The sequence below is a fragment of the Chiloscyllium punctatum genome, chromosome 17 (assembly GCF_047496795.1).
Source record: "Chiloscyllium punctatum isolate Juve2018m chromosome 17, sChiPun1.3, whole genome shotgun sequence".
Lineage (NCBI taxonomy): Eukaryota > Metazoa > Chordata > Chondrichthyes > Orectolobiformes > Hemiscylliidae > Chiloscyllium > Chiloscyllium punctatum.
Window position 1 is genome coordinate 85,243,992 of NC_092755.1, and position 16,098 is coordinate 85,260,089.

Consider the following 16,098-nt stretch of genomic DNA (forward strand, 5'->3'; position numbering starts at 1 on the left):
GAGAACAGAGATCAGAAAAACGGCACTAATCCGCTTTTGCTCACACATAGACCTCAGAAACGTGGCAATGAATGTCCGAACGCAGTCACACCACCTCTCCTGATACTTAGAGAGAGAGAGAGAGAAAGAGCTAAATTTTCATATCCAACTCATATTCTTTAAGTTGAAGAAAAACCATTGTATAGGTGGGTTTTTTGTTTTAAACAAGAAATGTAATGAACAATAAAACGTCAAATGATACCAACACGCTTTCCCCCCCCTATAGAAAACAAATCCCTTCACACATTGGCAGTCGGTCTAAATATTCACACGCTACCCATCTGGGGTTGCAGTTAGCCTAGCCCCAATAAGGGAAACCGGGTCTACAACTGAGCTGAGGAGGCTTTCCAGGGACACCTCGTCTTCTGACATTTTTAACACAATGAATGGTTAGTGTCCACGCAGCGGATTTCGACTGATTCTGCAGATGGCAAAGTTTGTACCAGATACACCTTAAACCAGAAAGGATTTTAAAGCATGGGTCGGCGCCACGGTATGTCACGAATGGTCCGATATAGATGGTCCATGCCGATGTGATGGCATTGATATTTGGGATCTGATACTACTAACCGCCCCGCACCGCAGCCCGCCGTCACACCGGAGACGTGAGTTTAGGCGCTTGGGCCGGTTTGTGAAATGCGCTTCCAGCGCGACCAGAACACAACAACAACTTGCATTTATATTGCGCATTGAACAAGAGTTAAACGTCCCAAGGTGCTAAATGTAAATCATTTACCCTGACGTTGAATGTATTACGGCAGATGTTAGGTGGCCGCCGGCGACCTCTTACACATGGAGGAACGGCGCGATAGACAACGCTGACAGCTCCTGCAGCTGACGTGTTTACCTTTTAAAGGAAGGTGCAGACTCCCTCCCATTAAGGGAGGAAAAAAAAACCTCAAGATGCATTAATACCTATCGATGCAAACGAATCATTCGACCAGATCATTTACACATCACTTTATGAACCGCTCTGTGAAATCGGACCAGCTCCAATTGCAAGCGAAGGTATTTAACGGGCATATAAATCTTTATTGGCCTTGGCGCTATAGGATATTTTAAAATAGCTGAGAAACAGGGGAATCTTTATTTTAAAATGTTGCTCTCTTTTCATGAAGGCGTTAAGTTCTGAGCCGAACAAGATCAGGTCGAGTTTTTGTGATGAAAATCATCAGCTAGGAACGGCAGAGAGATCCAGAACCGCGCAATGTTGATTTACCTCATTAGCATCAAACCTCCTTTTGCTCCTTTAGCGGACTCTGTGAGGAAACTCGAGCGCACCCAGTGTTGTGAATGTTAAACTAGACCAAGTATTTAACAAGGAAAGGCTTCAGCGTTTGTATTCTGATTAGTTCACGATCTCTGCTTGTGTGTCTGGGAGTCAAGGTGAATACGTCTCAGGTATAAACAGTAAGTGGCAGATTGCAGGTTTGCTGTGGTCATCTCCCAGAGAATGGGGAGAATACTGGTCAACAAGTTTCATTGCCAGTTTGGGTGCTCACTCTTTAGTTCTCGTTTTAATTCATTCTTAAGGAGCTGATAAACTGCGCAGTTCAACGCGGTGGCGTCCCCCTCTCTATCGTTTCATTTTAATTTCAAAACTGACTGAACTTCAACCGAACCAGATACGCGCCACGTCTCGTCGACTTTTCTGAGTTTAGCCGCCGCCAGAAACGGCGGTGATGTCGGTTAATGCGGTGTCTATTTTAAGCTGGTGTTCTGCTAAAATGGGGGGTCCTATAAAATATCAAGAGTCGCTGACTGTATTAGGCAAGACCTCAGGAACACACAACGAGGAGTCGTGGATTCCAACACTCAGTCAGCAAGTGTGGCTGGAAATCAGGATCTGGGGTATTCAAGGTGCAGTCTTGAATTTGGAGCCGCCTACGGCTCAGTAAATTAAACGATGAATTCAGTACAGCAGCCCCAAGGGCTGCCTATTTGGAAATCCTGCTATGAGAGTGGGTGGCAGGGCGGCTCAGTGGGTGACAGCACTGCTCCCTCACGGAGCCGGGTTCGATTCCACCCTCGGGTGACTGCGTGGAGTTTGCACATTCTCCGTGTGGGTTTCCTCACGCATTGCAAAGGTTTGCAGGTTAGGTGGATTGGCCATGCTGGATTGCCTGTAATGTCCGGGGTTAGCTATGGAAAATACAGGGATGGGCCGAGTGGCCTGCTTCCACACTATAGGGATTCTATGATTTGCTTCTGCCTTGACCTCGGGCCCGGAACCTTTTAATATCGTAAAGAGGAAAACACATGGCATCCGCCAAACAGCAAGACGCACCTGTAAACAAAAGCATTCCCAGTAGAAAGTGTCAAAACCTGGGGGGCTGAAATATTATCACAAAATGTGGGAACTCCTGTTGAGTATTTCTATGTTACTTGCACGACTACGACAATAGAATACATCCCCACCCCCCGGGACGATTTTGTCCATCATACTATAATTCAATGAACATTAAGAATGCTATATCCAAGTGCCAACTACAGACTCGCTGAGCTCAGTGCTTTGCAAATCATAGATTAAAACCGTTTGATAGGATTTGATATATCTTTTTCGCCGCCCGGACATGACAATCAGAGGAGATAACCTGTAAGGGACACAATAATTCCTTGTCAGGAATTTCTTGAGAAAATCATCCGAGGCACCCCGCTCCACCTTTGTTTTCCCTCCCATTGTGTGTCTGTTAGAGATGCCAGGGTTAAAAAAATATCCCTTTTTTGTGCGGGGAGCTGCACTTCCTCGTGAAGCAGGTGTGTAGATACACGCGATTTGCTGCAGTTAATGTGCCTTTTATTAAGTGTTTGTTGTGCCTTAACATTTTAATAGGCTAATCAACAGCACCACTTCAAACTGTTCTTAAGCCATTCACGTGTCCACTATCAAGAATGATGCATGACCCCTCGGGTTTCCTGAGGATACTGATAGTTTAACCAGATAAAGAGCATTACCTGAAAGGCCGCCTGACCCAAAATAAACTCAATTTAACTCCATGTTTGATATAAGGAAGATAAATCAGAGAGTTGGGTGCTGGGAAGATGAATGAGACAGGTGAATAAAGTCAGAGAATTGCTAGTCTGGTTTAGTACTGCTTTGTCGATACGATATTTTGAACGGGGGGGAGAGGGGGGAGATAGTGGACAAAGAGGTGAAACGGAGTAAAATTTAACTCCAAAATGAATTGAAGAACGTCGGATGCTGGATTTCTGAAACGAATAGCAAACTACTGGAACAACTCAACAGGTCTGAGGAGAGAAAGCAGAGTTAACATTTCAAATCCGGTTACTCTCAGAGTTCTGAAGCAGTGAACTGGTGCCTCTCCCTACAGGTGTTGCCGGAGATTCGCCAGCAATTTATGCCTTCGGTTAAATTTCTGTTTTTGTTTAAAATTTAACCCAATCGCATTAACTCAGAGGGCAATGGTGGCTTTCCAAAGGCAACACCATGGGTAAAGCAGCACCATGCAGACAATAGGGTGGTGGTGGGGGGGGGGGGGGGGGGGGGAATGGTTCCTGAGATAAATCTTTCCTCGCCCGGAGTTACCCTGTCTCACGGACCCGCTTTAGGATGTTTTCAGAAGACAAAAGAGTGGCGGACTCTTTGTGAGTGAACTTCTGGGGGAAGTGGGGGAGCCTTGAAGGCTGTTCAAAGTGTCTTTCAGCATCAAGTCACCTGGATATTTAAACGACCACTAGAAAAAGATTATTGGTGGTCCTTTAGAGTTTAGGATTTCCAGTAGCTTCCTTAAGCACACTTGAAACAAATGGCTGTTGGAACATACCCCATCACCCCCAATATACAATGTGTTATCTGTCAGCGAGTACCTATTTATAAATCAAGAGAACACAAGTCCAAAGCAGTAAATATCTCCCCGTTTCCAAACCGACGTTGTTACATTCTCTGCTGTATATTTTAAGGAGTCCGTTTAAGGAGTATTGCCGTATTTACTGATACTATATTGCGTTTGGCACCTTTGCCCTTATCCAACTGCTAAATATGACGAAATGGTCATAATATGGACCATAAATGGGCCGAATATGACCAAACTCCAATGGTCCACAACTCTGATTATAGTTGATGTTCACTTCCTTTGCAAAGAGTGTAACATATGATACCAAACATGAATGTGATAGATTATTGATCATTATTCTCTATGAAAGCTATCGATGAGAATAGACATGAAAGGACAGTCATGTAAAAGTATTGTAAGCTTGTGAATATGATGTTGATGACATATATTTTACTAGAGTGCTCCAGAGCAACAATGGTTGTTGACGTTTTGTAAACATTGATTCGTTACCTTGGAATAAACAGGTTGCAATTCTAAAATATGTCGAGTTTTAACCATAGAGTTCGCGAAATAACTTTGCATTTTGATTTTGCGAACGCATGCAGATGAGATGGGGAGACTTAATTCTGCACAAAATTACAAGTAATAACCATGAACATGATCGGTGAAAACAAAGTTGTATTCTCAGATGTACCCGTTTGAATATTTCTATTAAAATCGCAGAATTTGAGTATATCTTCGAGCCAGTTTGACTCCAATCAAATTAATTTCTCTACTTTCTAACTTCTTAAAAAAAGTTTCCTAATTCATCTCCCACTCTAAAATGAAGACAATCGCTGAAGCGGTCCAAACACTCCATACGGTTTCCAGATACAGATTTCTTTTATCTAATGAGAAAGACTTTTAATTCACTTTGAGAAAGACACTCAGCTTCCCATTATTCGCAACCCGTAGGAATTTACAGTCCAGTAAAGGTTATCCACAGTGTGAAATGGAAGGTTCTCCCCAAATTTAACATTCATAAATGAGGACAACACAGTAACAGGTAGGGACCGTCCGCATATTTAAACTAAGAGGCAGAAGATATAGAGGGGATGTGAGAAAATTCTTTTTCACACAGAGGCTGTTGGAAATTTGGAAGTCACTGCCTGTAAGAGTGATCAAGGCAGAAACACTCATAACATTGAAGAAGTATTTAGATACGCACTTGCGATGCCAAGTTATAGAAGTTAAAAAATACATAACATAAGCAGCCCTTCGAAAGCTAGTGCTTCCAAATAAACCTGTTGGACTATAACCTGGTGCGGTGTCATTTTTAACTTTGTCCACCCCAGAACAACACCGGCTCCTCCAAATCAATGGGGCCAAGTGCTGGAAAATGGGATTAGAATAGTTAGCTGATTGTTTTTGACCGGCGCCGACGCAATGGGTAGAAAAACGTATTTTTTTTTGTGCTGTAGATCTCTATGACTCTGCACACACACTTGACTCGGGTATCTCTCTCTTCGTTTTAAATAAAGTCATATTTATCCAGCTAAAAATGAAAGGCAGGTATGTGAGATGGGAGGTGAAAAGACAATGGCCTTTGTACTCAAAACGCCATTTCAGTGGCGCAATGTTATTTTTTTTGAAAGCATTTCCTAAATATTTAGCCGATTTATGCTTACACTTAACTTGCGCCTCCAATAAACCTCAAGGATTCGATGTCCCATTTGATTATTTCCGATTCTGATTTAACCCGTAGAGAATGTTGAAGGCCATTTATTTTTCTGAGGAAGGCACGGTCCCTGTTCAATAAGAAAGCCTAATGGTCTGGTTCATTTATCCCGGGGATAATTTTAGAGGGTTTAAACTGCACGGTTTTAAAGAACTTCTCGGATAAATATTTTAATAGACAGGGTAATTTGCATACTATATCGCTGTCCTGTGGTAACCCAGCATTCCCTGTTGTCACATTTTATGATCATTCCCACTTTTATTTGCGGCTGTTTACGCTCTTAATTCGCAGATCCCCCCAGAGTTGGAAGAGCTAACCTTAACTTCACTTAAACAATCTACAACTATGCGGAAACCTTTCCAAAATGTGTACCAATATTATTTCTGACTACCTATCAGACAGATGTGCCAATGCACAGTATTTAGGAGACAATAGTTATCCTCCTTTATTATCCATCAGGTGGATAGACTGAATGTAACTTGATCGATTCAACTCTGTATGACTTTAATTCGCAGAATTTTTGTTGAATACCTTACTACACCTTACAGGCACTAGATTTCAATTTCACCCACAGCGTTAGCGAGCCAAGGACGATCATTCACCATCCGTACGAAATTCCACTGCGGTTCGCGCACTTACTCTGAAATTCCTCTCGCTCCCATGTTAGCGCAGGGATTAAATCCAGCGGGATAATTTAACCTTTCTCGGGGCTCCCTGCAAGAGCAAAATCAAGTGGAATCTGTTTATTTTTACTTACGGTGATACCCGTTAACAATGTGTAAAAATATAACCGAACACACAAATCGGCTGAAGTGAAAATCGATTTAAATCGAATTATGTGACTGTTTATCCGATTTAGCGAAATGACATGAAGTAATAAACCAGCAGACCATACTGGAATTTTAGTTAAATAAAGCCAGCAACAGTTAAGTAAAACGGATCTGAAACGTTAATAGCTTGCCATATTCGATTCAAATCTATGTTATATTGGAATGTTGGAGGCCGGTTAAATTCGAATAATCATGTAGTTTTGAACTTCTTAAAATATCGATACAAAAAAATCATTTCAAACTTTTTAACCATGAGTTCGGATATTATGCTACACCTGAGACCTTTCCCCCCCAAACCGAATAAAAGGAATTGCTACTGACTTGTGAGTTGGTCCAATTATTATTGCGTTAAAAATCGACGCGCTTTATTGATATTCAGAGTGGCGCTTCTATCAATTTTCTCCAGTTGCTAATTTAATTTTCGTTTTGTCAGCATGATGTTAACTGTTTCTGAGCTCTTCGAGGGCTATTCTTTCATTACTGTATATGGGGTTGGAGGCAGGTGGTCAGTACTTTGGATTTGTTTGACAAATTCTGCACCCTACCCTCCCTCCCCACCACCACCCCACCTCGCCCTTAAATAATTCAGTTTGACTCCCTGTCACGGAGACTAGGCACCAGGAGAGTGAAGGCACCAGGAAAGATGATCCTGGCTGGGATTTGCAGCCTTGGATACACTGACACTCTTTCAAAAGCATTCAGACATTTCGCAACCGCTTCTGCATGTGCTGCATTTATGAGCGGTAAATGTTAGAACACATGCTTATTTCGAGCTACGCTCCTGATTCAAATCGGCCAAGCCGCTCACGCTACTGAATTTGAGGCGAGGAGAGGGAAAGATGCGTGTGTCACATTCAGTAATGTAACCGACACATCTCCAGTTCTGCATGGCAGCCTGTCCTCGGGAATGAAAGACACACTGATTGACTTTGCATTCAATTCAGATTCACCGAAGTCCTAAGCCCCGAGGTACTGAAAGTATCGGGACCCACCTGAATTGTGTAACTGGAAAAGATAACACCAGCAAATAAATAATCGCAGGAATGCTTTTGAAACCACATTTGTTAATCATGTAATAAGGGCCCATGGGACATTTGAACAGACACCTTTTCAGATAATCCCCACAGTGTGCAAACAGTATGGCCAGCAAGGCCATTCGGACCCTCCGAAGAGCATCCCACCCAAACCCATTACTCCACATTTAGGCCTGACTAATGCACCTAACCTACACATCCCTGAACACTCTGTGCAATTCACCTGACCTGTACATTTTTGGACTGGGGGAGTAGGGGAACCCGGAGGAAACCCACGCAGACACAGGGAAAATGTGCAAACTCCACACAGACAGTTAGCCGAGGGCAGAATCGAACGCGGGTCCCTGGCGCTGTGAGGTAGCAGTGCTAACCACTGAACCACTGTGCCAGCTTTTAATAGAACACACGTATCTTAATCAGTTCCTTACTTTTCTGTAAAGAATTGCATCAATTAGTCGCTTATTATTGCAATTCTGAGTAAGAGATTCCTTCTAACGTTCTAATGGACCTAACAGAAATGTATCAAGAGTTTGGCATGCTTAATAGAGTGGCTGTAAACGCATATATTTAAACATACATAGGCACATTTTTACTGACAAATACACCTTGAATGTATAGAAATATTAACTCATTCCAACCTCCCACGGTACATCATCAGAGGAGGCACTAGGAGAGGTGCCTAAAAGGTTACTCCAAGAGCTAGATTTTAAGGCTGAAACAAAAACAGAAATCGCTGCAAGAACCCAGCAGGTCTGGCAGCATCTGTGCAGAGAAAGCTGAATTAACATTTCGGGTCCAGTGATCATTCTTCAGATGTTAAGACCGGTAGGAGAGAGGGGGAATATTTATAAAGAACAATCTGGAGACGTGCAGCAATCAACAGAGATGTGAGAGAAACGGGGAAGGAGCAAGAAACTCGGAATGGGAGCAACCGGACACCCCTGAGATTTGCAAGGCTGCAGGAGGCTACAACACAAGGATCAGCGAGACCATGGGAATCATAGAGTATTAGAGACGTACAGAACAGAAATAGACACTCTCTTCCAACTCGCCCATGCCGACCAGAAATCCTAAATTAACCTAGTCTCATTTGCCAGCATTTGGTCCCTATCCCTTTAAGCCCTATTCACATACTCATCCAGATGCCTTTTAAATCTAATTGCACCAGTCTCCATCACTTCCTGTGGCAGTTCATTCCATACATGCACCACCCTCTGCATTAACAAGTTGCCCTTAGGTCACTTTTAAATCTTTCCCCTCTCATCTTAAACCTATGCTCTCCACTTTTGGGCTCCCCTGTCCTGGTGAAAAGACCTTGCCCAATTATTTGAACAGAAAGGTAAAGATGTTTCAAACTGATGTGTTGAGTAATCTGGAGTTGAATGGACCTCGCCCCTAACCCCATCCCAATTTTTCTCCTTCCGACTTGAGTAGAAAGAGCTCAAAGGGTAACTTTTATTTCCACCACTGTCATCAAAGGACTAAATGGGAATTAGAAGTTTAAAGACCTTGGAACATCCAACGGTAAACGGCTGATTTGGTTTAGTCCACCGAGTACATCAGCCTTCCACGCTTCCTCCTAGCTAATTTAGTTTGAACTTTATAGACGGTCGATCGTATGTGTCTTGAGGTTTTTAAAGAAAATATGAGGATCGTTGCTTTCTGTTGGGAAGTATTTACGGAAAAATTCCAATTAATGACAAACCCTCATGTTTGATCGTGGTTTCAGTGTTGGTTAGGAGGAGGTGGGTGAAGAAGGAACATTGAAATGAACGTTTCTGTTTGTAGACCACACCACCTCACAGTCAGCACTGCTCCTCAGGCCAATAGAAGAAACACTGCCTTAATTGGGAGGGGGAATAAAAAACAATTCTAGTTGGCCCACTGTTGAAATTGTTTAAAAATAAAGTCGGACCATCACAACAATGAGTCAGAAGTTTGTGGGTTCATCTCATTTCATCTCATTCCAGGCTAACACTCAGCTGCAGTCCTGAGGGGCTGCTGCAGCACTATTTAAGGCAGTCTTCAGGTGGAAATGATATATTTAAACCTTTTGTATATTTTCAAGTGAACATAAAATGTTCAATTGAATCAATTGGAAGACTAAACTGAGCAGTGCTTGTCACGGGGTTGTCTATGGTAGCTTGCTGTGCACAATTTGACTGCCTCATTTTCTACAGTGCAAGAGTGACTGGAATAATGGCCGTGTAAATACAAAGCCACATCCCTTTACCAACACTTCTTCATTTCTCATTGACCGATGATGATGAACCAGATTCTCAAATTTTTTAAAATCCCTGGTCCCAATTTATTCCTGCAAAGGGTTGACATTAACCCCACGTTGTAGATCAGACGGGCATTGAAGCCCCCCTGACACAAACTGCCTGCAGAGATGATAAATGCATTTGGAATTTGTTGCTGTGGATCACTCATTGTGATCAATGTCCTAAAGTATGCATACTTAAAATTACAAGCGTTAGTAAAAACGAAGGATCAAACAAGTCAAAACCAGGGATCTAAAGCAAAAGAATAGGATTTGAAGAATGAATGCGAGTCCCTTTCTCTACAGCGTGCGCTTCTTGAGCAATATAGGAATATACGGAACAGCTTATTAAAATGCTGTTATTGTCATCACTTCTCTCGAGTCTCCAATCATCAACATTTCACAATTCACTGGACCCGGATACTGATCGCTAACCTTTGACAGACTGATCACTCCACGCCTGTTGTGTCACTCATCGCCTGGGTTTGTTGATGCAGTAGCGGGAACCGGCGTTCGGGATAATAATAAACATCGATCAATTCACAACTTCCACGTTTGTATCAGTTGATATGCACAAATGTTGGGAACTTTCAATTTCCGAACTGTACAGCAGCGCCTCGCGGGCGTGTGTGTTTGTGTGTTTGTGTGTATGTGTTATGGGCACACAACATGTACAAAGTTGGGGGAACCAAATAGACTGGGTGCACCAATGCCCATTTTGTTGCCCTCCTGATCAAGAGGGAATACAGCAAGTCTCTCATGAACCTAGTTGAATAAATGGAGAATTTCCGAGGAAGCAAATTTGATCAACAAACAGAAAGAAAATCAAAGATTGGAGATAATTAAGATGTATGAACGGCACCGACAAGTTTATACCCATACCTGCATGCGGAGCCAAAAAGTATCCCGCTTCGCAGAAATCTCTATATCAATACACAGTGGATCTCATGACAATAACAATGTCTTATAGGGTGTACCCTACTTTGTAAAGCATTGTTCTAATTACATCAGGTTGCACCCATCCTTGCTGTATTACGTTTTGATTTGTGAGTTTACAATTGTTCTTCGAGGGAAGGGCTCACTTGTGCCACTTGGCTCGCTCTTTCTGTCGTTTTGCTGATTAACACTGTCATTACTCCCCACGTTTGAACAATTGTCAAGTTTGGTTATGGTACAAGAAGATGCCTCTGGGTGTTTGGGTGAGACGATATTGGGGAATTCGTCATTGCTTTGCAAATGTACGGAATGAACTGATCCCAACTTCAATAAGAACGACTTGATTGGATGGTTCAAAGAGGAACTGGGTCTCTTCCTGATGTATGGCGTTGGGAGGAGAGGAAAAGGCGGGGGGAGGGGATTTGTACTCCGCGAAAAGAGACGAATAGCGCTAGCAAGATCCAAATTCTGAGCAATGGTTTTTTTTTCCCTGAATTTTCTGAGTCCATTTTAAATCCCGCGGAAGAGAGAGGAAAACAAAATAGAAGCTGTCTGTTCTTCCCAGTCTGCCAGTTAGACATAGCACTGTCCTGCCAGTCTCACATTCCTATCACTTAATCTGCACCATCTGCACCCTTTCTCCCCCAGAACTCCACTCCCACCAAGTATAACATTTCCCCCTCCACACGTCACGGCAGCACTAATGAAGTCATCCAGACTTGAAACATTAGCTTGTTCTCTCTCTATGGATGCTGCCTGACCGACTGTGATCTCCAGTATTATTTTGTTTTCAAAACAGAAGCTCCACTCTAGAAATAGTATCCCTAAAATCAAATTTGGATTTTGAAACACTCACTTTATTTTAACCGGGGTGGGGGGGGGGCGGGGGGGCGGTGGGTGGTGGTCAGAACCTATGGTTCTCACTTTTACTCCCAGTTTAGAAAAGAAAGAACCCGGAAGCATTCTTTCTGCTTCATAACGGAATTAGTAATGATTTCAGTGAGAATTGCAACGGTCGTTAAACAGAAAGCGGGTGAAGTTACACCAACGCTGTTTTTTTTTCAGAATGGTGTTGCCAATTTACGTGGGGACCGGATTCGTTCCCAGTGCTCGCCAGGCAATCAATTCGGCAGAATTCATGCGCAAAGTTCTGCTTAGTTAATTACTTACAGAGTTCCAGCTTCCGTTTTAAAAATGTTTCTGGGAATGTTTGCGTTTGTTTTTTTTTCTCATTAGATTCGCGATTAAAATACCTGTTTATAATTAGAGCTAATTGAAGTTGAAAAAAAAACAAATAAAACTGAAGAGCTTCATATCAAAATATTCTCTCTGTGTCTTTGCTCAGACAAGATGGAAGAAGAACAGGGGTTAAACTGCTACAACCCCAATGACAACGTGATTTGATTTATTAATTCTATGACAGAGCTGAGCACTGTTGTTTCATGTTGGAATGGATTTCTTTCAAACTGCGATACGGAGGTGCCGGTTTTGTACTGGAGTGGACAAAGTCAGGAGTCACAAGACACCAGGCTATAGTCCAACAGGGTTATTGAAGTCACAAGCTTTCCAAGCGCTGCTTCTTCATCAGATGAAGTGACGAAGGAGCAGCGCTCAGAAAGCTTGTGATTTAAAATAAACCTGTTGGACTATAACCTGGTGTCCCCCGACTTCTAACTTCTTTCAAAGCAATTCTAGGGTGGCACGGAGGCTCAGCACTGCTACCTCACAGCGACTGGGGACCAGGTTCGATTCCACTCACTGATGACTGTGCGGAGTTTGCACATTGTCTGTGTGGGATTCCTCCCATAGTCCAAAAATGTGCGGGGCAGGTGGATTAGCTATAGGAAACGCAAGGTGGTTCTGGGTAGGATGCTCTTCGAAGGGTTGATGGGCCGAATGACCCGCTCCCTCACTGTGGGGGTTCTCTGAGTTATTAGAGCCAAAGAGTACAGTTGGGAAGAGGGATCAGAATACCATTTGCAGTACTCAGAATTTTATCTGTTCATGGGATATGAGCATCGCTGATTGGGCTAGTCTCTTACTCAGAACCAATAGCTCATTGGGCTATTTCTGGGGACAGTTAAGAATAAGGAAAAACACATACTGCTGTGACTCTGGAGTTACATGTAGATCAGACTAGGTAGGGATGTGAGATTTCCGAATACATGGATTGATGCAGCAATGGTTTCCTATTCTTCGCCCCAATTACTGAATTTCGCGAAGTCTAAGATTTGAACACAGCACCTCGCAGTGTTACTGTGGAGTTCTGTATTATTGGCCCAGGAGCATGACCATCACAACACCGCCATTCCTGCAGCACTCAACATGGTTTCAGTCTGTCGGTAGAAATACTTGATAGCATACCCCATTACAACTGGAATTGACAAAAAAATGCTGATATTTCCCTTCTGCGCGGGGAGGCAGGAGGGCATGTTTCATTATTTGGAATCTTTTCACAGTTTCACCGAAAGTACCTGAATCTCTTTAGTTTCGTGGCCATGCGAGCAGACTCAGGGTTCTGTTTCCCGGATCCCATCCTCTGCACGGGATTCTGGAATAAAGTGGAGAGATTCAACGGGGCGAGTGCAACAAAGCACTAAACTTAATCCTAGCGCCAAATTTTGGAATGTTGATTGGAGGAACGTTGATATTTGAGAATGTATCAACACCCTGTGAACCGCACACCTTGCACACAGCCTGTGACCCTCACCTCCTGTGACTCCACATCCTGTGATCCCCACACTTTGGCCCCACACCTGTGACCACCAAACTCTGTGACCCCACACCTTGACCAACACCCCCCGTGACCCCACACCCTGTGACCCCGCACCCTGTGACCCCCACACCTTGATCCCCACATTCTGTGACTCCACACTCAGTGTCCCCTACATTCCCTGACCCTGACAACCTGTGACCCTACACTCTGTGATGCTCACACCCTGCGACTCCCACTCCTTGATCCCCAGACCCCGTGACCCCCACTCCTTGATTCCCACATCCTGTGACCCCCACACCCTGTGACCTCACACCCTGCGATTCCCACACCGTGTGACCCCCACACCTTGACCCCCCACACCCTGTGACCCCAGAACCTGTGACCCCAGATCCTGTGACCCCCACACCCTGTGATCTCCCATACACTGCGACTCCAACATCCCAGCTGGTGATGTCCAGTTACAGAATCAGACCTTCAGCTTTCCCCAGACGCATCCAGACACTCACCACTCTTGTAGAGAATGATGAAGATTTTTACGTCAATCAGTCCCCATGGGACTGGCATCTCAATTATTCCGTGAGAAATAATCCGTTAAAACCACGGAAAAGGGCGCAGCCCTTGGAATATAGATAACATTTGAAGAAACTACATTTACAATATATAGCACCTTACATGAACCAGGGCGTCCCAAACAGCTTTACATTATATTAGACAATAACACTTATTTATGAAATCAGTTTTAAAAGCTTCTTGGCCGTAATAGTGTCTACCACTCAATTCCTTAATTGTTTAACATTCTGAGCAATATCTTGTGAGGCCTAACTTCCAAAAGGACATCAGCAAAATCAACTGCAACCCATCTTATCAAAGACCGAAAGAGAAACATGAGATGCAAATAGAAATAAGACTTGGAAAAATAAAGGCATATTCCAATATTTTTCTCTCCCTCCCTGTCTCTCGATCTGTCTATAATAGACACCCTTCTGGAAAAAAATCCCCAAAGTACAGCGGTGAGAATTGGGGCAACTGAACGCTCTCACGCCCAAAATAAGACCCCCCCCCCACCCCTTCCCCAGCCCCGGTGAAGCTGAGTTTGTGTCTGGCTCAGGATTTCTATGAGAGACGGGAGTGTCTCAGCTGCGCATAATGTCCCCATTTTATTTATAGAGTTTTTAGCATGAACTCTATCATCACTGAGAGAGCCCTGTCTGAGCTGCACACAATAATTCGAGGATGTCCCCTCCCAGTTGGTTCTCATCCTGAATGTTTACCGAATACTTTCACAATGAACCAATACTCACGAAAATAAAAAAAAGATTTAAACAGAGAATGACACAGGAGTGTAATTATATCATAAATCAAATTAAGAGGGTTCTTTTGTGCGTGGAAACTAACTGGTGGACATTGAGTTTTGTAGTCCTAGAAATATTTCAGTTTACATGTTATAGATGTTTTAAAAATTGTAACCAACGAGCCTAATCTAAGGATAGGTGTTTTTGGATGAAATACCCAAATAGCTAATTTGTTTGAGGTCGTGACTGCTTCCCCAACACATTGTGATAGAGAGAAACTTTAGAGTAAGCGGCTGCCCAGAAAGTACAAACACCGTCTACAACAAAGATTCAGAATCCCAGAGCCGTTCTCCTCTTGGAGAAAGAGACCGATATTCCTGCTAGCCTGCCTCTTCATTCATTTATAAGATGTTGCACACAGTTAGCTAGTTTATTACCCATCCCTAATTGCCCCCCGGAAAGGGATTAAACCAGTTGGCTTGCTCCTGCAAGGACATAATGTCTCTTCTTGTGGCCTGAATTTGACCGTCCATTTCCCAGAATTAAAATAATTAAAGCAGTTAAAACAATCCCAATTAATTGCGTTGCAATGTGAGTTGTACATGTCAATAAAATTAACTGATAGGCTGCGAAGTTTTCGTCAGTTTCATATCTTGTGCTTTTAACTAAGAGTAAGTTTCCACAAATTAATTTCAACTGTTGCATTTGTTACTCAAGTAATTGTCACACCCTCACCAATGTCATCTCGTATACCCTTTACTGAGAGGGTTAATTTCCCACACATTGTTTGCCCTGAATTCAAATATTTAGAACAACAATGCAAATTTGATTGCGGTAACTGATGAATGTTGAGAGCGTACCTTGTTACTAATGAGTATATATGTACAGCATTTGCCTTTCCTTCTCAAAAAAACCGTTATCCCTGTAATTTGTAGGTTACAAAACATTTTGACTTGAAATTTACAGAAAGTGCAATAAAATTCAATTTGTCTCACATGTTCCATTCTTAGATGCCACAATATAATTGCAACAGTATTTATATTGATAATATATTTTTCATGGCAACCGTACAAAGGACAAACCATTTGAAATGGAATATTACAGAGACTGCAACAAATTAAATATCTCTCTGTACAGCATTCTGAAATGCCTCAATACTATTTCATACGTCCATACAAAGCACAGGCAAATACTGCAATGATTGCAGAGATATCTTGAGTCCAGCTCCTGAGCACTTAAACTGTCGTCTCCCTCTTTAATATGTTGGAAGAGGCATGTTCCCCATGCATATGGATTGGGAATGTATTAACCCAAGTGGCTATTGACGCCGAGTAATCGGTCATTGAAGAGGAAGTAGATAAACACTCGAAGGGGCAAAGATCCCGATAGACAGAGAAACGAGGTGAGAATAGGAGTCACGAGACCGGAAACGTTAACTGTGCTTTCGCTGCATAGATGCCACCAGACCTGCAGAGTT

At 43.0% G+C, this 16,098-nt stretch overlaps 1 protein-coding gene and 1 long non-coding RNA gene across 4 annotated transcripts in view; one reads left to right on the forward strand and one right to left on the reverse strand.

The window, feature by feature from the left end:
• tbx1 (T-box transcription factor 1) overlaps positions 1-13,130 on the reverse strand; it is a 36,373-nt gene extending 23,243 nt beyond the window's left edge. Inside the window, exons 1-2 of one of the 3 annotated variants that reach the window (XM_072587784.1) lie at positions 6,702-6,861; positions 6,190-6,264 (exon numbers count right to left, since the gene is read on the reverse strand). The gene's annotated coding sequence lies outside the window, so the exon portion shown is untranslated. Of the gene's footprint in view, positions 1-775; positions 795-6,189; positions 6,265-6,701; positions 6,862-13,087 lie in introns of those variants that run through there. The other 2 variants (XM_072587787.1, XM_072587788.1) reach the window with 2 other exon arrangements.
• The window catches only part of LOC140488076 (uncharacterized), a 237,110-nt gene continuing 221,844 nt past the window's right edge, over positions 833-16,098 (forward strand). Inside the window, exon 1 of the long non-coding RNA XR_011962994.1 lies at positions 833-1,047. This is a non-coding gene — a long non-coding RNA (uncharacterized lncRNA). The remainder of the gene's footprint in view (positions 1,048-16,098) is intronic.